The 26111-nt window shown below is 41.5% G+C and overlaps 1 protein-coding gene and 1 long non-coding RNA gene across 9 annotated transcripts in view; one reads left to right on the forward strand and one right to left on the reverse strand.

Annotated features, from left to right (window-relative positions):
* The window catches only part of LOC109279026 (uncharacterized), a 64184-nt gene extending 51660 nt beyond the window's left edge, over positions 1-12524 (forward strand). For both annotated transcript variants that reach the window (XR_008420656.1, XR_002085961.2), the window contains one exon: positions 12433-12524. This is a non-coding gene — a long non-coding RNA (uncharacterized LOC109279026). The remainder of the gene's footprint in view (positions 1-12432) is intronic.
* Positions 1-26111, reverse strand: part of FRMD4B (FERM domain containing 4B) — a 318608-nt gene that overhangs the window by 252147 nt on the left and 40350 nt on the right. The window contains exon 1 of one of the 7 annotated variants that reach the window (XM_019469746.2): positions 12573-12800. The exons of 3 other annotated variants lie outside the window; for them this stretch is intronic. The gene's annotated coding sequence lies outside the window, so the exon portion shown is untranslated. Of the gene's footprint in view, positions 1-11896; positions 12010-12402; positions 12520-12572; positions 12801-26111 lie in introns of those variants that run through there. 3 more of the 7 variants (XM_019469745.2, XM_053897791.1, XM_019469747.2) reach the window with 3 other exon arrangements.

The raw sequence follows: 26111 nt of genomic DNA on the forward strand, positions 1-26111 counted from the left end.
ATATGTATTTTCCATGTTATATGTATTACATACTATATTCTTATAATGAAGTAAGCTACAGAAAAGAAAATGTTAAGAGAATCATAAGAAAGAAAAATAAATTTACAGGGCTATATCGTATCAAACAACACAAGGGCTCCCAAGCTTCACCTTTTATAACTTCAGTCCTTGGAAAGAGAAAAACCTCAACCTTCAGGGTACCAAGTTCAAGGAACCCAGGAAGAGCTCCAGTTGGTCTCCCTAGAGTCAAGTGCCTGGACAAACCAAGGGTCAAAAGAGACAGGGTCCTGCTGTAAACAGTGGTTGCTCCTACAGCAAATAGGGAGCTGTATACAGTGGTTGCTCCTATAGCAACCAGGGAGCTGTATACATGGTTGCTCCTACAGCAACTAGGGAAATAGAGCTTGGCTAGGCAATTCCCAAAAGAAGGAGACTGAAGTAGAGCTGAGTAGAAAATCCAACAAATGTTGACTAGATTTTTATGCAAACTGCTTCTCTAAAATAATGCCGAAGACACAACTGATTGAATAAATGAAACAAATTCTTTTAAAAGCTGAAATTCTGGGGGTGCCTGGGTGACTCAGTCAGTTGAGCGTCTGACTTGGGCTCAAATCATGATCTCACGTGAGATCGTGGGTTCGAGCCCCGCATCGAGCTCGCAGCTGTCAACACAGAGCCTGCTTCAGATCCCCGTTTCTGTCCCCCTCTCTCTGTGCCGGTCCCCAGCTCACGCTGTTTCTTAAAAATACATAAACATTAAAAAAATAATTTAAAAAAAAGCTGAAATTCTGTTTAGGGGAAAAACACCACATGGGGTTCAGAAATCACTGAGCATGCATATATTGGCTTTGCTCACGCCGACATAGCCACATGAACCTGTAGTTCAATGCCCAAGTTCAATTCCTTAGACTTTAGTTTGCTTTCTTAGAAGATGAGATGAGCAAAAGCTGCAGTGAGATACAGCACTTGACAAATACCCTATAGAAGCACTGTTGCTAAGAGCTTTTCTGCAGCCCTAAGAATATCACAGAATTAGGTAAACTGGGAATTAAAGGTCATACCCTGGAGATATGTGAAGTGTGTCTGCTCCTGTGCTTAATGATAAAAAACACACTCCCACAGGTGTGTGTTCTGGGAACATGACTAACAAGGAGTGAGAAGGAGGAGGAGAAGCAGGAAAGGGGAGAAAGGACAAGGGAGAAAGAAAGGACAGGGCGAAAAAGGGAAGGAAGTAGGAAGGGGAAAAATGAAGGAAGGAGGCAGGAAAATTAAACCAGTCTGTTCTGGGGCACTGCTGTAACATCTTTCTTTAAAGAACAAATTCCATGCAAGCATTTCACAGTGGCGTTTTTGTTTTTTTGTTTTTTTGTTGTTGTTTTTAGAAGCTCACTGAAAGCAATTTTCTTCTAACTTAAGGATAAAAGCTTTCACCAACATTTTCTGAGATATTTTAGCGGTGGCAGGAACAGCCAAATCTGTTCAGGGACTGCTCAAGTGTGGGGCTTGTGTCACTGCTTGAGATGATGTCATGGGAACCCCAGAGGGGCCCCGAAACAACACTGCATCCCAGGGTAAAAAGTTATCCTTTTTGGGGCACCTGGGTGGCTCGGTCAGTTAAGTATCCGCCTCTTGATTTCGGCTCCGGTCATGATCTCATGGTTTTGAGATCCAGCCCTGCATTGGGCTCTGCACTGACAGCATGGAGCCTGCTTGGGGTTCTCTCTCTTCTCTCTCCCTCTGCCCCTCCCCCCTTCAAATAAATAAATAACATTTAGAAAAAACAAATGTATTCTTTTGTGATCATCTTTTAACCCCTCTGAATAGCCCTCAGGCAGTCTCAGTTTGGTGCTATTATGTGTTGAGTCCCTCTCAAAAACCAGTCTATCCCCTGTGGTACAGAGTGAAAAGAGAGCCCTCTGGTGGGCAGGAGGACTGAGACAGAATTGAATAATACTGATGTGTTTTCATTGCCGTTAATACTCTAGTAATGTTCAATTGTAGGGTATGAGTATTGGTAGTCCTTTTATAGTACTTATGTAAAGTTATCTTAGAAATTCTTTTTGAGTTTAAAAAAGGTAGCAGAAGAAAAAGTTCATGAGTGGTAGTACCAGATGTAGCAAACATACAGGACGTACCCTTTTAGTGACTAAGCATGTAGGATTGTGAGGTTCCTGGGTCAAAAGAGATCCCATGTTCTTAACCCACGTCAATGTGGGAGGAACAGTCAAATATTCTGGGTGGGAAAGAGCACCACGGTATTCTGAGACCTCTGTCAGAGCTTCGAGTCTTAAGAGCTTCTTTTCTTCAGGGCAACATTTTCCCTTACGAAGTGCTTCCATTAATGACAGTCATGATTATAAGGATTTAGAGCCCTAAAGAGATTTCCTCTTAAAATCTTTAGTCTAAGAGGATAGTGTGGACTCCACAGTAGAAGGAAAGTCTGCCAAGTATCTGTGCTGGACTAATGGAAAGCCTCAAATGGATTGTAGAACTGCCTCACCTCACATTAATGATAAAACACTGAAAAATATGAGACCGTCTTGGGAACTGCTCACCAAAGGGGCACTGCCCTGCATTTCATGCTGGTAAGCTTCATGAGGAGGAGAAGACAAGAAAACCTGGAAACTGTTGGTGGAAAAATAGAGGATTGCTTTGCCAACTCCTAAAAATAAAAGCAATAAATGTTAGCCAACTGTGGATCCATATAGTTATTTTTAAAATCAACCGAAATAAAATGGAAGACTTAATTTCCATTATGATGACCTTATTGCGAGCCCTGAATTGATTATTTCATTTGAAAGAAAATGCATTTGAAAATAAAAGCCAGTTACATCCAACACATAAATAATGAAACCACAACACTGCTCAGTGAGCCTTTTGTGGGTTCAGCTTGCAGATTTGGTTCTCCTTGAAATAAAATATATGTTAGCCCTGTTTTCTCTTTATATATGAAATCATGGCAACCATGTTTATTGCACTCTCTTTTTTTCTTTGGTCCTAATTCTTCATTAGGATTCCTCTTCTATACCCTTGTGGTACAGGTCTTTCAAAAATACTACCTAAATCCATTTAAGCAAAGGGTGGGATATTCTGAGCAAGAAATGAGAGGTTAAAAATCACCTTACTGCCTTTATTTAGTATCTGTCACAGACAAGATCTCATGGGAGGTACTATGCTATGAGCATTTCATTTTAATGAGGGTCCAAGACAAATACACAAAAAACGAAGAGTAAGGGAAGAGAGATTTCTTCTTTAAAGAAGAAACATAAGGCTTTACAGGACTAAGTGCCCAGTCAACTTTCCACAGGGGCTGGGGTGGGGGATATACCTCAGTGAAGGAGGTTTGGCCTGGAACCAAATACAGAGCAGTGGTGCTGGCATACACACACACACACACATCTTGGCTAAATGGGACAGCTCAAGAGAGCAAACATACATAGGTGCCACGTGGGAATAGAATTTTTCCGAGTTGGCTGGAAATCTGTATGTTTGTTTGTTTTCTCCTAAATGTAAAACCTCAGGTTTTTAACTGCAGGCAACTAATTAAAAAAAAAAAAAAATTAACATCATATGGATGAAAGAAAACATCTGTAAACTAGATTCAGCCCATGGATTGCCAGTTTGCAATCTCCACCATGTAACTAAGCCATTAAGGCTTGAGATTTGAAGCCATCATTGAACTCTGAACTAACCAGAAGAAAGAGGATTTGTATTGTCTTGAAAGAAAGGGGATATTTCTATAAGGAGAAGGAAAAGAGTAAAAAATATACTATGTGGAGGGCAAAGGATGAATGAAACCCCAAAGCAAAAAAGGGAAAGGCATGTCCAGGAAACAATGAATAAGTTTGGTCAGAAGACAAACTCATGTATGGAAGAAGTCAGAGATCAGGCTTGGAAAGCAAACGAAAGACCAGGTGGACAAAAACCCTGAAGTTTAAGCGATGAAGCTTAGGTGTTATCCTATCGGCAAAGAAGATCTAGGGACCCAGAGACTGAGGCAATCAAGGAGGTTTTCCAACAAAATTAACCCAATTTATCTGGAAGATAAGGAAATTCCACGGGCAGTGTCTGATCAGAAAGTTACCGCCCTATGTCAGGAGATTCAGCTGGAGGCCAGAGGAATGGAAATCTCATGGATGAGATAAGACCTGCAGCAATGGATAAATCCACAAGACTGATAAACTGTTTCCTCTTAGAAGATGCCAGAGATAACTCTTCTGTTTGGGATCTTCAGTATTAGTAGGTGTCCTAGTGCAAATATCCAGGAGGACATTTGGAGCCTGAGTTTAGGAGATAGTCCAGGGACACTGATGTATTTTGGAGTGTTTATCCCACAGGGGGATGGTCCAGGAAGAAATTCCCCAAGGGAAAGGCTTTAGAGGGGAGCATGAATCTTGGAGGATGAAGGCCCAATGTCTATGTTTCTTCCAGCGTACTTCAAAACCTTTCTAACTTGAAAAATCCTTGCCCTTGAATTTGTGTGATCAAGTGATCTCAAGTATCTACACATTCTATTCTATTCTATTCTACTCTATTCTATTCACATTGTTGTATATATCACCCAATTGACATGTGTACTGAAATCTCTAAATCTCATCTCTTCAACCCAGCTTATATTTTAAGACTAAAAAGGAAAGAGAAAAGAAAAGAAAAAAAAAGAACTGTAGAATAGATACCGCCCTGTCAAGAATGGTTAAGATATAGTCCTATCAAGGGTCTAAGAATTGCTTAAGATTCTTTCCAGTACTGTAAGTAAGAAATACCAGAGTCTTCATCCATAAATTCATTTTATAGCCATAGAAAATGAAGCCCCTTCAATCCAGAATTTATCTGACAGTTACCAGCTGCTTTACTCCTCCACCAGAGCTTGGCTTTCTGAAGGTTTCACCCCATGTTAGAAAAATGCCATCATTTTTGATGCCATGCATTAAAAATACATTCTCCTGAAAGCCTAGAAACAAACTCTAATGTTCATAGTCAATTGACTTTCTACAAAGGGTCCAACATGGTTCAATAGGGAAAGAATAATATTTTCAACAGATATTGGGACAAGTGGATAGCTGCATGAAAAATAATGGATTTGGTCACTATCTTGTAGCATAAACAAAAAAATAACTAAAAGTACATTACAGATCTAAATTTAAAATAAAAACTCTAAAACTTTTAGAAGAAAATACAGTGGTAAATCATAGTGCCTTTGAGATTTCTTAGGCATGATCCCAAAAGCAAAAGCAAAAAAAGGGAATTTCAATAAATCAGACAACATTAAAATTAAAAATTTCTGTGCCTCAAAGGGTACCATCAAGAAAGTGAATAGATAACCTGCTGTCTTGGGAGAAATATTTGCAAATCATATGTCTAATAAAGAACGTACCTCCAGAATGTAAAAAGAAATCCTATAACTCAATAATAATAATAAAAAAATAGCCCCACGAAAATATAGGCAAAGGATTTAAATAGACATTTCCCCAAATAAATAGGCATATGAAAAAAACATTCAGCGTTATTACTCATTAGAGAAATGCAAATTCAAATCATGAGATACTACCTCACACTCACTAGAGTGGCTGTAATCAAAAGGACAGACAGTAATAAGAGTTACCAAGAATATGGAGAAATTGTAACCTTCACACATTGCTGGTGTAAATGTAAAACAGCATGGTCAGTGTGAAAAACAATTTGGAAGTTCTTCAAAATGTGAAACATAGAGTCTCCACATGACCCAGAAATTCTACTGCTGGGTATTTAACCCAAGAGAAATGAAAACATCCGTCCACACAAAAACTTGTACACAAATGTTCACAGCAGCATTATTTGTAATAGCCCCAAACTGGAAACAGCCCAAATGTCTACTAACTGAAGAACGGTTATCTAAAATGTGGTATATCCATATAATGGAATATTATAAAATACAGCCTTACAACATAGAAAAACCTCAAACACGTCATTCTAGGGAGGTCAGAAAAGATCACAGATTGTATGATCCCATGTCCAGAATAGGCAAGAGACAGAATAGTACAGAGACAGAAAGTAGGTTAGTGGTTGCCTAGGTCTGGAGTGGGAGTTGAGAGTGTGGAAAGTGACTGCTTATGGGCACTAGATTTCTTCTAGTGAATGATGAAAATGTTCTAAAGTAAGATTATGGCAACAGTTGCCCAACTCTGTATATATACTAAATGTCACCGAACTGTCACCATACATATATCAAATGGGTAACATTTCAAATGTATAAACATTTTCCATGGGATGTTGGTATGTAAATTACATCTCACTAAAGCTATTTAAATTTTTTTTAATGTCTATTTATTTTTGAGAAAGACAGAGACAGAATGCGAGTGGGTTAGGGGCAGAGAGAGAGAGAGAGAGGGGGAGACACAGAATCTGAAGCAGGTTCCAGGCTCCGAACTGTCAGCACAGAGCCCGACGTGGGGCTCGAACTCACGAGCTGTGAGATCATGACCTGAGCCGAAGTCGGATGCTCAACCAACTGAGCCACCCAGGCGCCCCTACATCTCACTAAAGCTATTTAAAAAGTACATCTGCACCATATAGTGCTACTAGCCAAACAGGGACTTCTATTATTTTTAGTCTTCTTTCTTTAGGTCCCTGAACCAATCCTTCCCTTTGTCAGTAATGCTTTCATTCTGTTCACCACGAACTGACCCCTCTTATCTTTCAGAACAGCTGCCATATTCCTGTCTCTCAAAACACATGCCTGTTCATGTCTCAGGCACTTGCAGTGATGCTTCCTTCCTGGAAAGCTTTTCTCCCAGATATTTACAAGGCTGCCCCTTTCCCACCATTTTGGTTCAGTACAAAAGCAAAGACTTGGGTATCTTTAGCCCAAGCAGCCCACAGTTACCACCTTCCACCCGTTTTGCTTCATGGCATGCGTCTGTCCCTAAGCTGGCTTCTGTGTTTATTTCCATATTCATAGTTGTGTTTGTTTGTTTATGGATATACTAGAGCTTATGCTCCCTGAGGGGAGGAGATGGGCCCTAGCTTTCTCCACCACATGAAGTCTGTAATTAAGAATTGCTAGCTACCCAACTTTTAAGACAGATGGAGCCATCATTAAGATGCTTGGTTCTGCCCTTGTAATCATGTCAGAGTAAGCAGTTAAGTTAGGTTTTAACCTGATGCCTGGAGGCCAGCAACAAGGAAGTCACGGCCAGTTACTGGGAAAGTCAGAGAGGCCTGTCCTGGCAGCAGTCCATGAGAAGGTGGGTCACACCAGACAGGCCCAAGATGGCAGATACCATGACGGGAAACCCCTGACCAAATTAGGAAGAAAAAGTGGGAAACCCTGCTTCCAAGAAATATCTGCCCTAAGTAGTGAATATTCCACCCCCTGGTTAACAACTGTCAATGAAAGATAAAAACCTAACCCCCCGGGGCGCACATCTCTCTCTCTCTCTCTCTCTCCTTGAGCTCACCTGCTCTCACATCTGGAGAGTGTACTTTTGCTTTAATAAACTTTTCCATTTGTGTCCCTCATTCGCTGTGCTGTGTTTGTGCTTGAATTCTTTCTAGTGAGGAGATCAAGGACCTTCGATGATATCTTTGGAATCGGCTGGGTCAAGGCTCTAGGGCCCAGGGTCTCCCCATTTCACTAGGAAACAATAGAGTAAAAAAAGGAAAGCTTTCCTCCTCTCCAAAACTCTACCCTCATTCACCCCCCAGTTACCCTGAAAAGCAGCAAGGATTTACTCTACAATCTGTTTACACAGAAAGCCTCTCACCAAAAGAATGATTTCAGGAAAATGGATTCCTTTTCACCTGGCTGGCTTGATGACAATGTATTTCAGTAAAACTAGAGTCTCAAGCAAGATTGATGAGAGGAGAGAAAAGCAAATAACAGAGGCTAGCCCACACTTCTAAGCAAAAGAAAATCAAAGCTGGGCTCCAACAATAGGTGTCAGGAAGCCACCCAGTGTTGTGCTCTGTTCCTCCTTTTAGTTTGGAGTCCTCCCGTTAGCGATTACCCAGAGAAAACGATGATGATCACTCTGGGAAACAAAGGAGGAGAATGAAGCATGGCAGATCGTGGAGTTTCTCAAATTTATAGCTGCCTTTGTGCGGGTAGCCACAAAGCATCAAGCCCTTCAATCTTTGAAAAAGAAATACAGAGAGAAAGAGAGGTGGTGGCTGGGTCGGGAGAGGGAGAAAGAAAGGGAAAAAAGAAAAAAATTGTAAACATAAGAGTATATATATCTTCACCTAACATTCTTCCGGACAATAAGAAAATCAAAAGAAAGGAAATGATAGGAATGAAAGAAATTTTATATAAAAGTAACATATCTATTGATTTCTCTTCTGTAAAAAAAAGAAAGAAAACAGGGCTAAAGTTACAAAGACAAAGCCATTCAACTGGTGCTTGATGCCTTTCTAACCTGGGACAGTATTGGTGAACAGCATAGTCAATAGGAAAAACGTCAGCAGCCTCTTCACAAGTTAGCTGTTCCATCATGAAAGACATCACATCCAAGTAACTCAAACCAGGGTTCCCAGAGAGATGAAGACCAAGTTCAGATACAGCAAAAAAGCTCATGCTATTGTAACCATGTCTCCGGGCCTGAACGTTTTAAAGACCCAGAGCATATCTGAGCCAACCGCTCAAATATTGAGGACTGGCATTCAGGAAATGTCCTCATGCTCACGCAAGAGGAGACCAGAGATCACGAAGGGATCCTTGCACCTAAGCCTCTTCCTCCCCCACTTCTGCCCTAACCCTGACACATCCCAGATGTTCTGCCAAAAACAAGTTTAGCATCCGCTTATCATAGGCTCTAGCCTTAGCCCTGCAATTACATCCTGCCTTGGCAGGAACCTGAACCTGGCAATCAAGACTCCCTCTGGTCTCTGATTTCTGCATCTTGCTTGTTTGGGGAGGCAGCTGAGCAGGGGCAATGACCACATACAGAAGCAAGGGTGTGCAAGACCTGCATCTGAATCCTGGTTTGAGTTTGGGCAGCTGGCAGTGTGTCCTTGGTGAAACGATGCCAGGAATCTGTCTTTATGGGGATATGGAGCATCTGGCAGTTCCTGGCACTCCATAGGTGTTGTTCTGTTTATATGAAGTTTTTGAGATTTTTCCTGTGGTAGAAGGGTTTACTCTGCCCATAGGACAAACTGCAAATGACCAGATGCCCACAGCATGGCAGTGGTGAGGAGCACAGCATTAAGAATCAAATGAGATTTGTGTTTCTGGGAATCCTTTGGTCAAATTCCTCTTTACGATCTGAAAACGCCTTAATACTCAGGATTTACTTAATGACGCTGCATCAGCCGCTTGACACAAAGGGGAAATCCGGAAACTTACTGTTACGCTGGGTTCTAGCATTCTAACTATTTCCAACAAAGGAGAACACAGAGAGGGAACAGCTAATGTTTGTAAAACTTCTCCAGGGAAAATTCTGGGGACTGTTTCTATTAGAGCATGGTGAGGGGCCTGCCCATCTAACTGACCTGCAAGTTTGACTGCACATCACTGCAAGTGATGACTTCTGTCCCAGGGGAGTTAACAAAAGGGTCAGGGCATCTCCTTCCGTGAAAGAGTCACCTGTGTCATTGGGCTTGCTCCGGCCTCTGACCCAGAGAGCTGGGCCAACTCTGGAGCCAGGCCTGCTTAGATGTAGGAGAACAAATTGCTCTGCGCACAGGGCTGTGAGCACTGCGGACCATCCACACTGCTTGGTATAACTAGACGGGAGGAAGGATAAAACCTCTTCTCTTACAGTTGATTACATTTCTTCAGCCTTCAAAGAATCCAAGTTAAGACCTAAAGATTCAGGCCATCTCTAATTTGGGCAAGATTTTTATAACAATGGGTTCAAATTCTAGCTCGATGAGATCCCAGCTGGACGGTGCAGAAGGAGTTACTTTTATCCTGTCCCTTGGTTTCTTTATCGATAAAATGGGGATAACAGCGGGATCCACCTATTAATAGAGGATCATATGATGCTGAACATATTGTATAAATGATCAGATACCACACACAGAGTGCCTAACCTCCAGTGATGGCACTTTGTGATGACTAGGGGCTATAGCATACTGGTGCTCTCCCAAAGGAGGACCAGCTGATGTGAAATATATTTAAATTAACTGATGTCCCAATAGCAATTTGGCCTCAAGGCAATTTGCCCAGCATGCTCTAAGATTGAACCCCGTTGCTCAAACTGATTAAAAAAATATGGAGGGCATGATCAATAAAGCCGTTTAACAAAACATAGATGGACTTGCATCAAATTCTATAGCATAATTCCAACTAGACTCCACATCATTTTAAGAAGAAATATTTTATTTGTTGTTACATGAAGTTACTCTCTGTTATGTTGGTTTTTTTTTCTATTCAGTACACAAAAAAGAAAAGGGAGAAATATGTTCAAGAGGAAAAACAAGGCTTAAGGACTGAGAGGTAAATGCTCTTTGGCAGAAATGAAATCCAGTACAAGACAGTGAGGAAGCAAAACTCATGCTTCTGAACCAATGTGACGAAAGCAGTCTGCTGTAAGGTTTGAATCAAAAATCAAAGGTTATGCATGTAGGAAATCCCTGTTCTTAGACATTTCGTGCTTCAAGTTTCATTTTGCCATGAGCAGGAACACACATACAATTATTAACTCCCAACCTCTTCATTGTCTAAGAGAAACAATTTTTCAAAAACCTGAATTTTTCTTCTCTCTCAAAACGCCATCTATCTTTTGTTTCTTCTATTTTAAACAACTTCAGACAACATGTTCTTTTAGGACTTGGACCTACAGTCTCCAGAACTCTAAATTCTCTAAACACTTCTGGATCAAGCCAGACGATCAAAAGACTGAAAACATGTGGCATTTTGACTTCACAGAGTCATTTGTTATTATTATTATTGTTATTATTTTACATTCTTATTCCCTTGGCTTTTATCAAAGGCTGATACAAGAAGCACCATGGTGACAAAGACATATGTACAAGGGCACGCACTGCAGCAGTTTCCAGTAGGAAAAATTAGAAATATGATATTCTACACGTCCATCAGTAAGGGTACTGGTTAAAGGAACTAGGGCACATCCATAATAGAATACTACGTGGATATTAAAACAAATGACACAGTGTTATATGTACTGATATGGAATGACTTCTAATATATATTAAATTAAAAAAAAAACAACAAGGTGCAGGGGCACCTGGGTGGCTCAGTGTTGAGCGTCTGACTTTGGCTCAGGTCATGATCTATGGTTGGTGAGTTTGAGCCCCGCATCAGGCTCACTGTCATCAGTGCAGAGTCCACTTTGGATCCTCTGATCCCCTCTCTCTCTGCCCCTCCCCTGCTCATGGTCTGTCTCTCAGAAAATAAACATTTTAAAATAAACACAGCACAGAAAAATGTATATAGAGTGCTCAAAATTGAAACATACACAAACATACATGCACATACATACATACAAACATGGTCGCACATGCATAGAATATCTCAGACTTGAAATCAATGGCTGTCTCTCAAGAGAATCTCAGAAGCAAAGGTTAAAGTGAGAAATATTTTTTTTCACTAAATACCTTTGTGTGCTTTGCATCTATTAAAAAATTAAACCCAAAGGGAATGGCCATTAAGTTCATTCTGACCCTGTGTGCGTCACAAAAACCAGCTCTTTAAAATGTTAATTGGTGGGGCACCTGGGTGGCTCAGTTGGTTAGGCCTCTGACTTCAGATGGCCTCATGATCTTATGGTTCATGGGTTTGAGCCCCGCATCAGGCTCTGGGCTGACAGCTCAGATTCTGTGTCTCCCTCCCTCTCTGCCCCTCCCCTGCTCATGCTGTCTGTCTCTCTCTTAAAAATAAATAAAAACATTAAAAAAATTTTTTAAATAAAATGCTAATTGGTGTCCCACAGAAAAGTATTTATCTTCTACCCACCTTGGTGACTCACAATGCACGTGCTATATTCGAGTCTCTGAGAAGGTCAGCAATCAAGAATCTTGTGTCATTTAGTTTAACCTCAAAGTTCTCAAATTTCTTGATCATAGGACTTCCCCATTTTTTTTTTTTTTTTTTTGAGAGGCATTATCTCTGAACACCTCATCCTGGCAAATATAACATTGCAGCATTTATTTTAAAAGGCTTTGGCCACCAAGGCAGGCACTATCTCTGACAGGAAAGAATTTAGCAAATCAAGTCACCTTTATTTACTCTCAGAAATGAATGCACTTCCTATGCTGAAATCATAGGAAGTCTGTACTGAATTAGAACTTTTTCACACTTCAGCAGCCAAGAGACAGGGAGCAGATGTGCCTCAACTTTCTCATTTTTGGAATGGGTATAACAGCACCTACTGCATGGGGCGGGGGTTGTGAGGTGGAGATTAGATAGCCTGTATAAAAATGCCTGTCCTAAGTGACACGTAAGAGAAGTCAAACACTTACTAGTACCTGCTACACTTTTTTCTCTTCTAGGCCAGCAGTTTCATACATGCGTGGGGCTGTTTCCAAGACGCAGTGGAGGAAAGATGAAGGTAAACCCGACAAGAACATCCGGGAGCCTGGAGGAGTGCCATCAATGGGTCTTTGTACAAAGAACGAAGTATCTTAATCACCTTTGTTGCTTGTGACCAGAAAGGTCAGCGGAGAACGAGACTCCAGGGGTGAAGGCTGTAATAAGCTGTTCTATTCACCATCATTCAATAAATATGTTTCTGGCTTTGGAAAGATTAAACGCAGCTATAAATGAGGTGGCTCTCTTATCTGTTGCTAGTTGGTTGCTGCAGAGACCATTCTATTTGTAAACATTATCCAGGATTCACACCGACGAAGGCTTAAGCTTGGTGTTTATTCACCAGCTGCCTTCGCTGCAGGATCCGTTCACATAATAAGGGAAAGCCGTGAGTAGATTTTACCCAGGTGGCCACCCCAAGAGTTTAACAGCTATGCTGGATTAAAAACCACAGTATGTAGAAAACAAACTTTCACTTATCTTCAAATTCTTAAAGGATGGAAAAAGTCCATTGACATAAGATGATGCGCTTAACGATACTCGGCTGCCTGTGTGCTGTGAAACCTTGGGTCACAATTCCACTGACTTAAGAATTTTTCTGGATTTTAACCACTTTCAAGAGGTTCATAGTGACAGAAAGTTACTTAAAAATAGGGCGAAGTGAAACAATTTAAAGAGGCTATCTGCCACTGATGGGTCTCTGTTGATTTTCATTAATGCCACACTACAGGGAGTTTCTAGTTGAGAATGATAAAGATGGGGGCACCTGGGTGGCTCAGTCGGTTGGGCATCTGACTTCAGCTCAGGTCATGATCTCACAGCTCGTGAGTTCAGGCCCCACATCAGGCTCTGTGCTGACAGCTCAGAGCCTGGAGCCTGCTTCAGAGTCTGTGTCTCCCTCTCTCTCTGCCCCTCCCCTGCTCATGCTCTGTCTCTGTCTCTCAACAATAAATAAATGTTAAAAAAAAAAAATTAAAAAAAGAAAAGGATAAAGATTGATACAAGTAAATACAATTAGCTCCCTTTAGGAATATCACTGCCCACGAGAGTCTCAGGCACCCAAGAGGATAGAATCCACAAGGGATTGTTCTGTAGAGAATCAGGAGTAGCAAATACTTCCAGGTGTCACAGGAACACAAAAGAAAAGTTTTGTAGTTCAAAAGATGAAGAGCAGTGACCCTTCAATGGACAATAGAAGTAATTAATGTGTTCAAATGATAGACTGGATCAGAAGTGTTGGATATTTGAAAGTTTAGAAATTATGTGCATAATCTTTGAACCAGCATTTTCATAGTTAGACATGTATTCAAAGGAAATAATTAAGATGTGTACAAAGATTAATTTATAAGATCATCATCCATCATGAAAACAACCAGAATCACTAACCCATCACTAACAAATGTATGAATAAAATGTGTCCATAATATGGGATATTCAGCAATAAAAAGAAATGATGGTCTGATAGTGCTACAACATGGGTGAACCTCAAAATCATTATGTTAAGTGAATAAAGCCAGTCTCAAAGTACAACATATTATATGATGTCATTTGTATGAAATGTCCAGAATTTAGACAAACCTAGAGATACAGGAAGTAGATTAATGGCTGCCTGGGTCGAGGAGGAGTGGAGAGGGGGAGAACTATGATGGGTATAGGTTTCTTTTTGGAGTGACAAAAATACCCTAAAATTAGATTTTGGTGACAGTTACCCAACTCTGAATCCACTGAAAACCATTAAATTGCACACTTTGAATGGCTGAATATTATGGTATGTAAATTATAGCTGACCCTTGAAAAATGCAGGGGTTGAGGGTGCCAAACTCTCGAGGTTAAAAATCCAAGTACAATTTTTTTAAGTTTATTTATTTATTATGAGACAGATAGAAAGAAAGAGCAAATGCACGTGAGCAGGGGAGAGGCAGAGAGAGAATCTCAAGCAGGCTCCGTGCTGTCATGGGGCTCGAACTCACAAACAGTGAGATCATGACCTGAGCTGAAACCAAGAGTCCAATGCTTATCCTACTGAGCCTCCCAGGTGCCCCTCAAGTACAATTTTTGACTTTCCCAAAACACAACTACTAAAATCCTACTTTTTTTTTTTTTTTTAATTAATGTTTATTTTTTGAGAGAGAGACAGAACACAAGCAGGGGGAGGGGCAGACAGACAGGGAGACAATCTAAAGCAGGCTCCAGGCTCTGGGCTGTCAGCACAGAGCCCAATCGATGTAGGGGCTTGAACCCACGAGCCAAAAGATCATGACCTAAGCTGAAGTTGGATGCTTAACCAACCGAGCCACCTAGGCCCCCCTAACAGCCTATGTTTGATTGGAAGGAAGTCTTACCAATAACATAAATAGTTAATTAACACATATTTTGTACGTTATATGAATTATATACTGTATTCTAACATTAAAGCAAGCTAGAGAAAAGAAAATATTAAGAAAGTCCCAAGGAAAAGAAAATGCATTTATAGTACTGTATTATAAAACATCCATGTACAAGTGGACCTGTGCAGTTCAAACATGTGTTGATCAAGGGTCAACTGTCTATCCCAATAAAGCTGTTAAAAATATTACTCATCACAGTGTTGCTTAAAATAGAAAAGAAAATTGAAAAAAGAAACCATAAATAACCAACAATAGGGTTGGGTGCATAAATTATTCTGAGCCTGTAAGATGTTACATAGCCACTAAAAATAGGTCCACAGAGGGGCGCCTGGGTGGCTCAGTCGGTTAAGCGTCCGACTTCAACTCAGGTCACGATCTCGCGGTCCGTGGGTTTGAGCTCTGCGTTGGGCTCTGGGCTGATGGCTCAGAGCCTGGAGCCTGCTTCCGATTCTGTGTCTTCCTCTCTCTCTGCCCCTCCCCCGTTCATGCTCTGTCTCTCTCTGTCTCAAAAATAAATAAACGTTTAAAAAAAAAATTAAAAAAAAAATAGGTCCACAGAAGAATGTACAATGATTCAATTAGGTAAAATATGTCTATGTATATGGAATCTTTATGAAAAGGTCTAAAAATATGCCAACGTATTTCTTACAGTGATCTTATATGAATCTGTAGGATTAAGGATGAATTTTTTCCTCTTTGCCGATTTAAACACAATGACCATGACTTTCACAGCAATAATCACATGTAATATTTTACTGAGTACTCATGACGTGCCAGGCAGGGCCTGGGCTAAGTGACCGGATGTACTGCATTTATTCCTCCAACAGCCCTATAAAGCAGGCACTATTAACTGCTATTAGTTCACAGATGAGGCCAGTAAGGTTGCAGGAGGTGAATTTACTCAAGGTAGCACAGTCTGCTAGGTAGCAAATACTAAGTCTTAACTGTTGGTCTCCAAGGTGGAGAGCATACACCCCCAACGATGTGTGCAAGGTGGGGTACAGAAATACACATTAGACTTCTGCTTATATACTTCTGTCTCACCCTTAAAGCTTGTGTTTGGGACATGTTTTCTACTGCAACATAACCCATTTGCTTACTTTGCGTCAGGCACATTTCTAAGGGCTTTGTAGATGCTCAGGTAATGCTCACAGCAACCTGAGCTACAGAACCCAAGCTCTTTCTTACCTGCCATGCTACTGTGCACAACAAGCAATTTACAAGTAAATATGCAAATTGTGGTTTGCTGGAAGTTTTAAAAAAATTTTTAACATTTACTTATTATTGAAAGAGAGAGAGCATAAGCAGGGGAGGGGTAGAGAAAGAAGGAGACACAGAATCTGAAGCAGGCTCCAGGCTCTGAGCAGTCTGCACAGAGCCCGACGCAGGGCTCGAACCCACAAATCATGAGACCATGACCTGAGCCGAAGTCAGACACTTAACTGACTGAGACACTCAGGTGCCCCAAGGAAGTTGTTTTCTTTTTTTAAATTAGAAGATACATAACCAAAAATATAACTGTGTCTTACACATACATTTCCAAATAATAAGAGAAGATACAAAGTTGGACTTCCTTTTCGGGAGGAGGTGTGCCTGCCTACATGCGTGCATGTGTTTAAAGACAGTGACAATCTTATGATTTGGAGTGAAGAATGACATTTCCTCTCTTGCTAGTGGGTCTTCGTTTGCTCCTTATGATCCATCTGCCTCCATTTCCTGGCAGACAGACAGGAGATGACAGGAGAGTGTGGGTAATTCTTTCTTGTTCCCTCCCACCTCTGGGCTACTTCCCTTGCAGTGACTGCTCCCTCAGGGACTCCATCCCCTACTGGGGGCTCCTGCTCGATGGTTTCTGGTCCCACCTGGCTCAGGTAACCACAGTTCTGCCCTTGGTCCCTTTTCGCCTTGGGGTTGGTGACAGCTTACCCTGCTGCTAGCCTGGCACCTCAACCCTATTTGTTTCCTTAGTCCTGCCCACACATCTGAGAGTAATTCCTTCATTAATTTTCTTACATTTGAACCATCAGAGGAGAATCTTGTTTCCCGCCAGGATCCTGACTGATTGACACTCTCCTCTAGGCCCAAACAAGAGACTTTACAAAATTTGAAGGGGTAAAGCTGACCTACTCAGTGTCAGAGTTCAGAATTCCATCCTCAGTGAGAATATATCCCAAGGACCTTCCCTGCATCTCTAACCAAGAAATGATCATTGTTAAGCACAGATGAAGTTATAAAAAAATATTTTCATAAAGCTTGATGCGAACTCTGCCAGGAACACATGTGTGATTTCGACCACATGCCTGACCTTAGTCTCTTGTCTAAAGCCAACTCCGGAGCAGCCTGAGGACAGCTCGCCCCACCTCGCTCTCTGTCCAAACCACAGTGGTGACCCAGCTCCACCGCAGCACTGAGCGCTGGGGCCTGGCCTCTGACTGCAGAAAGCAAGGAGACAGACAAAGGGGCCAGACTGTCATTCTCTGGGCTCTAAGGACTGTCAGATGCCCCTGAACACAGTCCAGATTCCCTTCTGGAAGCCAATCTGTCAACACATGCTACCAAGCATGTATGCAAAGTCTTCTTGGGCAAGTCATGACACCAGATCCAGGAAGTAGACGGCAAACAAAAGTCAGCACTGGGCTGCAAGAAGGCCAGTCAGGCCAATACTGTCAACCTCTTTGTCTTCCTTTAGAGCTAAGGAATTGGACACTAAGGCAGACCCTATCAGTGGCAGAGGGAGTGCTCCACAGCTATTACTAACCTAGTCAGAAGGCTTGGAGCAGACATCTGGGGCAGGCAAACCTGAATTTAAATGCACCCTATAAATATCAATCTCTCTTTCTTCCTGCTTCCTGGAGATAGAATAATAAGATAACACTTCAAAAGGAAGAATTCCTCACCAGAACAGGCAATTAGATAACTTGCCTTTCAAAAGAGATTGCTGGAATGTTAAGGAGGTCTGGGTTGAATCCTCAGTATAGGGCTTCATGATTTAATCGCTTTGATCAAAAACCCAGAAGTTGCCCTTGTTTCTTTGTTTGTTTGGTTTTTTTAATCTCCTGTATGTAGTTCACCAGCAAGCCCTGTCAGCTCACATCCAAGAGATATAGAAAATTCACCCATTTCTCTGTTATCTCTCTTCTAAAATGAGGGCCCAAACCACCAGACTTTCCTTCTACTCTGGGGTACCTACCTTACTCACCTGCCACTCAGGAACTAGAAGGATCTTCTTAACGCCTACTCAGATCACGTGACTTTTCTGCTTTAAAACCCTCCAATGGCGTCCCATTGCACTTAGAATAAAATCCAAGCTCTTCACTGGGGCTCTAAAGAGCCTCTAATCTCTTGCCCCCCAAGGAGACTCCTCTTTCCTAGGCTCAGACATTCCAGCCACATGGGTTTCTCTTTCCTGTTGTTAAGTGTGCCAAGCCGTTTCCTGCCTCGGGGCATTTGCGCTTGCTGTTTACCCCACCCCAAATGCTTTCTGCCCCCAAAATTCTTTGTCATCAATCCTGCCTCAGCTCAAATATCTTCCCTTCACAAAGGACTTCTTGAACAAGCAGCTTTTCTAATGTGCCTTACCACATTCATCACCCTGTTTTATTCTTCATGTTATAAATATGTATATATACTATATTAGTTGTTTTTGCTTTGTTATCTTCCCAAATAGAGCATAAGCCCTGTGAGGACCAGAAATTTATTATATTGTTTACTTGAAACAGTCATAGCATTCAGTAAATACTCAAAAAATATTTGTCAAAGGAACAAGTTGTGGGTATAAATATAAGCATTGAACAATAATGAGTCCCCAAGAGTCCATAAACAAGTTAGTTAATATTTGTTAAGTCTGTTTTCTAATTCACAAGTGATACTAACAAGTGCCTAGTGTTTACTCTTTTAACTCTTACAAGAGTTACAAGTTATATATTGTAGAGTTATAAGTTATATAACTTACATGAGTCTACATGTATGCTTTTATAACCAAGCTTTAACTATAGTATAGTCTGAGAAACTATAAACACTGAGCCAGCTGAAGTCATAAAAGTTTCTCTTCATTAAATTGCAAAGCTAATTCCTTGAAGAGCATGCTGTTATGTGACATCCCTCAGGCTTTGCAAACAGCTCTGACAAGAAAAGAGCACAGAGCTTTTTCAGGGGTGGGATGGGATGGAGAATATTACAGGACCACACAACAGCTTGACTTCACAGTTAGACCCGGGGCTGGAATATTCAAATTGCGTCCTCAAGTGGTACATTACAATCCGGGTGCTTGTGTTGACTTTGGCCATGGACTATGCAACAAACACATTAGACTCTAATCTTGAAACACGAGGCTGCCAGAGACATTTTATCACACCCCATTTAACTCTGCCCTAATTTTGCTTATGCTGGGGCATATACTTCATATTGTTTTTCATGGTGCATTTATCAGGTTCTAGAAGCCAGGGAGGGAAGTTTAAACCCCAGACGTTACTCTCGACCTCGCTTCCCTCTTCTTTCTCATTCAATTCTTCACCAAGTTCAATGCAGTTTACCTCCTGAAGGTTTCTGATATCAGTCCAGTTCTGTCTCCATGATCACCTCCCTGGTCTGGGCCACCCACAGTTCTTGCTGGGGACCTCTGCGGCGGCCCCCTAACCGGTTCTCTGCCTTCATTGTCACATCTCCATTTGAACATTGAAACCAGACTACTCACTTGAAACACAAATCTGGCCATATCATATCCCTGACACCATCAGACAGGATGGCATTCCCTTTGATAAACATCTTCACAGTTCTTCTCACTTTCCTTCCTTGTGATTATCCTCACCTGACTTCACATTTATGTGATGACTTCATCACCTCTGTTCCTTCTTAGACTTTAAGTTCCATGAGGTCGCAGATACTGCCTGACCTCACTTGCTATTGTATCCCCAAGTGTCGGGCACAGTGCCTGGCACCATTGCAGGTGCTCATAAGTATTTGCTGATGAATAACAGAATGAATGAGTCTCTATATTCTTAGCCTCTGACTCAATACCTGAACACAGAGAGAGCAATATTTGCTGAAATGATTAATTAATTAATTAACTAAGTAATTAAATAAATTTACTCTGACACTGGAACTAGCCACAATTCCTAAATAGGTCCTAAGCTCAGTTTCTCCTTTCCTCATAAGGTCTCATGTTCTGGACCTTTCTATGTCAAACACACACACACACTTCAACCAAATCACTCAAAAGACCTACTCTTCATTACCCAGAGATATTTGCCCTAGGAATTACTGCTGTCATAAAACTCCTCATCCTCTTTTACAAGAACATTAAATGAGTTCAACCAATGTAATCTTTACACTCTAGCAAAACAAAGTTGCCAAATACCACTAGTAAATGAAGAATGTTCAAGGGCACCCACTAGATTCTGGTGTCCTCAGTTCTCATTTAAGGACCAACTCTGCAGTTGTTTCATTTAAATTCAGAGCACAAAGACATCCAGGGGATAAATGGCTATCCCACTTCACAGGATATTACCTCAACTCCCATCCAACGTTCTCTAAAGCATTCTCCCCGCTTAAGATTTCCTGGAATGGCATGGCTGCAAGTTTAAAAGTAATGTCTTGGGGGCCTCCCCAGAATGCCATCTGTTAAGGAGTGGTGTTTAATACTGGTTAATAAGTTTACCTTGGACCCCACCCAAGGGAATCATCAAAAAGAAGCGCCTGGGTGGCTCAGCGGGTTAAGCCTCTGGCTCTTGATTTTGACTCAGGTCATGATCTCCTGGTTCGTGAGTTCAAGCCCTGTGTTGGGCTCTGTGCTGACAGTGCAAATCCTGCTTGGGATTCTCTCTCTTCTCTTTGCCTCTCGCCAGCTTGCACTCTCTCTCTCTCTCTCTCTCTCTCTCTCTCAAAATAAATAAATAAGCTTAGAAAAAAAGCATTCATCGGGGTACTGTCTTCTACAATGAATGATGAGAATAAGAGTTACTATTTACTCAGTGTTTTACTACGTACTCTGCACTGTGTTTAGCTCTGTATGTGCAAAAATCCTATGAGAAGATATTGTTATTATAAGGAGGACATTTAGTCTCAGAATAGTTTAGGAACTTACTACCTTTTTTTATGTTTTATTTATTTAAGCAATCTCCACATGCATTGTGGGCCTTGAACTCACAACCCTAAGATCAAGAGTCACACACTCTTCCAACTGAGCCAGCCAGGTGCCCAAGAACTTACCAGTTATTAAATCACAGAGCTAAAGCCCATGTTCTTGATTACCACTGCATATAATAGGGCTATGAACACCAAAAGGAGACACACACACACACACACACACACACACACACAGAGAGAAAGAGAGAGAGAGAGAGAGAGAGAGAGAGAGAGAGAGAGACATCCCAAATTCTTTTTTCATAACTTGCAGGATATAAATGACAATATTATAGGTGCTCTAGATTTTTCTTCAGTTAAAAACTTTGGCAAGCATTTAAAAAATAGTAAGTATATTAGCCAGCTTTTATTAGGTTATGTTTCAGTAACAACAAATCCAAAATATCTGTGGTTTACAATAAAATAAATGTATTTCCTGTTCATGTTACTTGTCCACCATGGGTCAGCTGAGGCTCTGATCCAAATATCTTCTCCATTCTAGGTATCATCCTGGGATTTGATGGCCACTTGGCAGAGAAAAAAAAGGGGGGGGGGAATGGCAAACCCTTGTGACAGCCCTTAAGTCTTCTGCATGGACATGACACCCGTCATTTCTTCCCACATCCTACTAACCAAAGCAAGTGGCATGGCCAGACTTGACATCAATGAGTTAGAGAAGTATTCTCCTTTCACAAGATAGGCAATGCCAGTTTCATGGAAATGACTGAGGAGCAAGTTCATTACTGGCAAAGGAGCCCAATAATCAGTAGTAATAATATAATTTACCAAAACAAATGAAGATGGAAGCTCCTAAGGGTCAGATATAATCAACACATCCCACCCATGCTACTTGAAAGTAGAAAGAAATAAACAACAGAAAAACTCAACCCAAATTGGCTTAAGCAAAAAGGGAGACTTACTGGCTTGGGTTAGTGAAAGTGCCATTGACTTAGAGGTGGGGTTTGATACCCTGGCCCAGACACTCAAATGAAATGATGTCATTAGAACCTAATCTATCTGTCCTCTCTACCCCCTCTCATTTTCCTCATCTTTACCTATGCTTTTCTTTGTGCTGGCTTCATCCTTAAGTAAGCAAGCTGCCCGCGGCTCACGGCTGATAGCCTTAGAGCTCCAAACCAACAAAAAGAAACATGTCCTCTTCTGACAGATCCTGAACAGGTCCCAAGATTGGCCCTAATTGGACCAACTTGGGTACCAATCAGTCAACATGGCCAGAGGGTTCAGTGTTTTTTTATCTATCCCTGGGTCACTCCTAGAGCAGATATGGGCCCCAGTGAAGCCCCTCACACTAAGAGTAGTATTGCCTCTTTTTTTCTGAATTTCCTGAAATAACAAAATCCCTGAGGAGTGTCAATATTATCTGATTTCAAAACATTCACAGTGACTTGCATAGTCAAACAGATTCAAGAGATTGGCATTTTTACAATATTTACTAAAGCTACCATCTGTAACAATTTTTCTTCTCTTGCCTCACAAATCCAACTTGTCTTCATTACAAACAATAACGAATAAGATGATGTGAAAGATTAACTTAACATTTACTGACTAAAACAGAGGAAATACTAAATAAAACAAATTTTGAGTTGAAACCTAACCTAACCTACTTAGAAAGGTCAGACCCAAATATCTGCCATCCGGGATACGAAGCAAATACTCATATTCCATTCCCATGCCACAAAAATCACTGCATACTAATCTGGGAGATTTTAATTAGGGAAATCTGTGCTGTGAATTACTGGTTAATTTTAAGCAAAACAGTGGTCCACAAGTTAATATTTCTACCTGGGCAGACGGTAATATGATATCCGTCCATTGCATAAACTAAATAATTACAATGTCTTCAGCACATTTCTCCTCTTTTGTTATTTACAGCTACACTAGCTACTGTCACCAAGAGACCCCAAATTTCAATGGTTTATGGTTTAAGACAAGAAAGCTTTATTCTTCATTAAGGTAACTCTCCACAGTGGGTGTTCCAGACTGACAGGCAGCTCCCATTTGCTGCAGTAATTCTGGCACTCAGCCTGAATCTGGTCTCTTAGCCTGTGGCTCTCCAACCTCTAGGAAAGGGTTTTCTTAACCTTGACAAAATTTGAACCAGACAAAGCTTTGTTAGGAGAGGATGTCTTGTGCATTGTAGAATGTTCAGCAGCATCCCTGGCCTTGACTTACTAGATTCCAGGAACTCCTCAACCCAAGTTGTGACAACCAAAAATGTCCTCAGACTAACAAATGCTCACTTGTGGGGTGGGAGGGCAAAAAGTTCCCCTAGTTAGGAACCAATGGTCTAAAACTAGGCCTGTAATTAGTTTTGTTAAGATTACCAGGTGATTCCCCCCAAAGGCAAGGGAATTAAAAGCAAAAAAGAACTATTGGGACCTCATGAAGATAAAAAGCTTCTGCACAGCAAAGGAAACAATCAACAAAACTAAAAGCCAACCAACGGAATGGGAAAAGATTGGCAAATGACATATCAGACAAAGGGCTAGTATCCAAAATCTATAAAGAGCTCACCAAACTCTACACCCAAAAAACAAATAATCCAGTGAAGAAATGGGCAGGAAACATGAATACACATTTCCCTAAAGAAGACATCCAGATGGCCAACAGGCACATGAAAAGAGGCTCAACGTTGCTCCTCATCAGGGAAATACAAATCAAAACCACACTCAGATACCACCTCACGCCAGTCAGAGTGGCCAAAATGAACAAATCAGGAGACTATAGATGCTGGCGAGGATGTGGAGAAACAGGAACCCTCTTGCGCTGTTGGTGGGAATGCAAACTGGTACAGCCTCTCTGGAAAGCAGTGTGGAGGTTCCTCAAAAAATTAAAAATAGACCTACCCTATGACCCAGCAATAGCGCTGCTAGGAATTGACCCAAGGGAGACAGGAATGCTGATGCATAGGGGCACTTGTACCCCAATATTTATAGCAGCACTCTCAACAATAGCCAAATTACGGAAAGAGTCTAAATGTCCATCAACTGATGGACTGATGAAATTGTGGTTTATATATACAATGGAATACTACGTGGCAATGAGAAAGAATGAAATATGGCCTTTTGTAGCAACATGCATGGAACTGGAGAGTGTTATGCTAAGCGAAATAAGTCATACAGAGAAAGACAGACACCATATGTTTTCACTCTTCTGTGGATCCTGAGAAACTTAACAGAAGACCATGGGGGAGCGGAAGGGAAAAAAAAAAAAGGTTAGAGAGGGAGGGAGCCAAACATAAGAGACTCTTAAAAACTGAGAACAAACTGAGGGTTGATGGGGGGGGTGGGAGGGAAGGGAGTGTGGGTGATGGGTATTGAGGAGGGCACCTGTTGGGATGAGCACTGGGTGTTGTATGGAAACCAATTTGACAATAAATTTCATACTTAAAAAAAAAAGATTACCAGGTGATTCCAATGTGTAATGAGGATTGAGAACCAATGTCCACATCATTAACTACATCCTAGAGAAATCCCAGAGAAAACCCAAGCAATTCTTCAGAGCCTTGGCTCTTATACAGCATTTCTACTCACCCGACATGAGCAAGGACCAGTCACAGGTATGTCCTCCCACCTCCCCACCCCCACGTAGGGGGGATAAGTGCTAGGAAACACAGTCCATGGCTGGGCAGCCACTTCTTAGCACCAACTGTATGGAAGGGGATTTGCAAATTTTTGTAGATAGAGGCATCTCTGCCTCATCTCTCAATTTCCCCCCTTTTGATAGAAGTTGCCTCCCCTCACATGGACAGTATCTCAGTCAAGGGCTGAACTAATGACAGGTCTTCCTAGAGAAGTGGTCTTTAAGCAGAACTGGTGTACCAAATCATTTTCTCCCCTCTGCCATCAGAGCTGTTATGTTATGAGCCAGAGCTGCTGCTCACCAATTACAACAGAGTACCTTCTAGGTACCAGGCATCATGCTAAGGGTTTTACATTTGTTTACCTATTTCACGCTTGCAATAACCTATGATAGGTGCTATTAAGTATGCACATTTTACAAGTAAAGAATTTGTCTAAGGTCAAGGGCACAGATGAGGGGCATACCTGGACTGTGGGACTACCCAAGTTCATGCTCTTGACCATCAAGGCTACACTGATCTCTATAGGGAAAGCCCACCTCCAACAGAGGAGACTGAAGCCACACAGACAGCAGCACAGGCAGAGAAAGCAGAAACCCTAGGGCTGGCTCTGCTCCTGCCTTTACACGGTGTGTTTGTGCAAACCAGTAGATTCCTCTTTCCCCTTAAGGTACTTTAAATGATCTTTCTGTTATTTACAACCAAAGTCTTTATTGCTCTATCATGTGAAAGCATTAACCCATATGGGTTCTCCATTTCTGGAAACTAAACATTCTAGGATCACAGGACACTCAGGACGAAAGGTGGTACTGGGAGCTCTTCTCCCTATAGCCAAGGGTGCTGATCTTAGCCCCTCAGTTACTGGCAAAATGGCGTCCTCAGTGGGGGTGAATTTATTAGGCAACTCAACACCAACCAACACTACTGCTGCTGTGAGCTTGACCTGAGCTTCAGAGATTGTTCTGCATGGATGGTGAGGCTGAGTCTACACCTTGCAGCCATTTCTGGAAATTTAAAATCCTAAACCTGCTTTGGATGCCTACAGGGTTTCTTAATGCCTTAATCTCAGTTGGACCTTTATCTCCTCATTCCCTTTTTACCACCATAGGAACTGAGCCTTCAGCTACTATGGATTTAGTTCTATCATCTGTTGGCTTACTTGTGGCAAGACTGCACACCTCTACATGGGAACACAGATTGTTCCTTGCTTTCCTATTTTTATCCATCACTAGGCATCCCTGATGTGCACAGCTTGTTCAGATTACCAGTCACGCCTGATTAGTATCCATAAAACTGGTTATTTTCTGTCTTACTGAATTTCCTTGCAGGGCTGGGTCTAGTGCCCATGTATCCTCAGCCTAGTGACCACATCTATTTCTAAACCTTGGCCCCACCCAATGTAAACCACTTTGCTGTGGCTAACCATCTGTGGTGAACCAAGATCACCGACAATTTCATTCAACAAATACTTACTGCATCACTACGATGGTACTAAGTGCTGGGGGGTACCAAGGTGAATAAGATATGTCACATG

Source organism: Panthera pardus, unplaced genomic scaffold, assembly GCF_024362965.1.
Source record: "Panthera pardus isolate Hobbes unplaced genomic scaffold, ASM2436296v1 HiC_scaffold_8, whole genome shotgun sequence".
Taxonomy (NCBI): domain Eukaryota; kingdom Metazoa; phylum Chordata; class Mammalia; order Carnivora; family Felidae; genus Panthera; species Panthera pardus.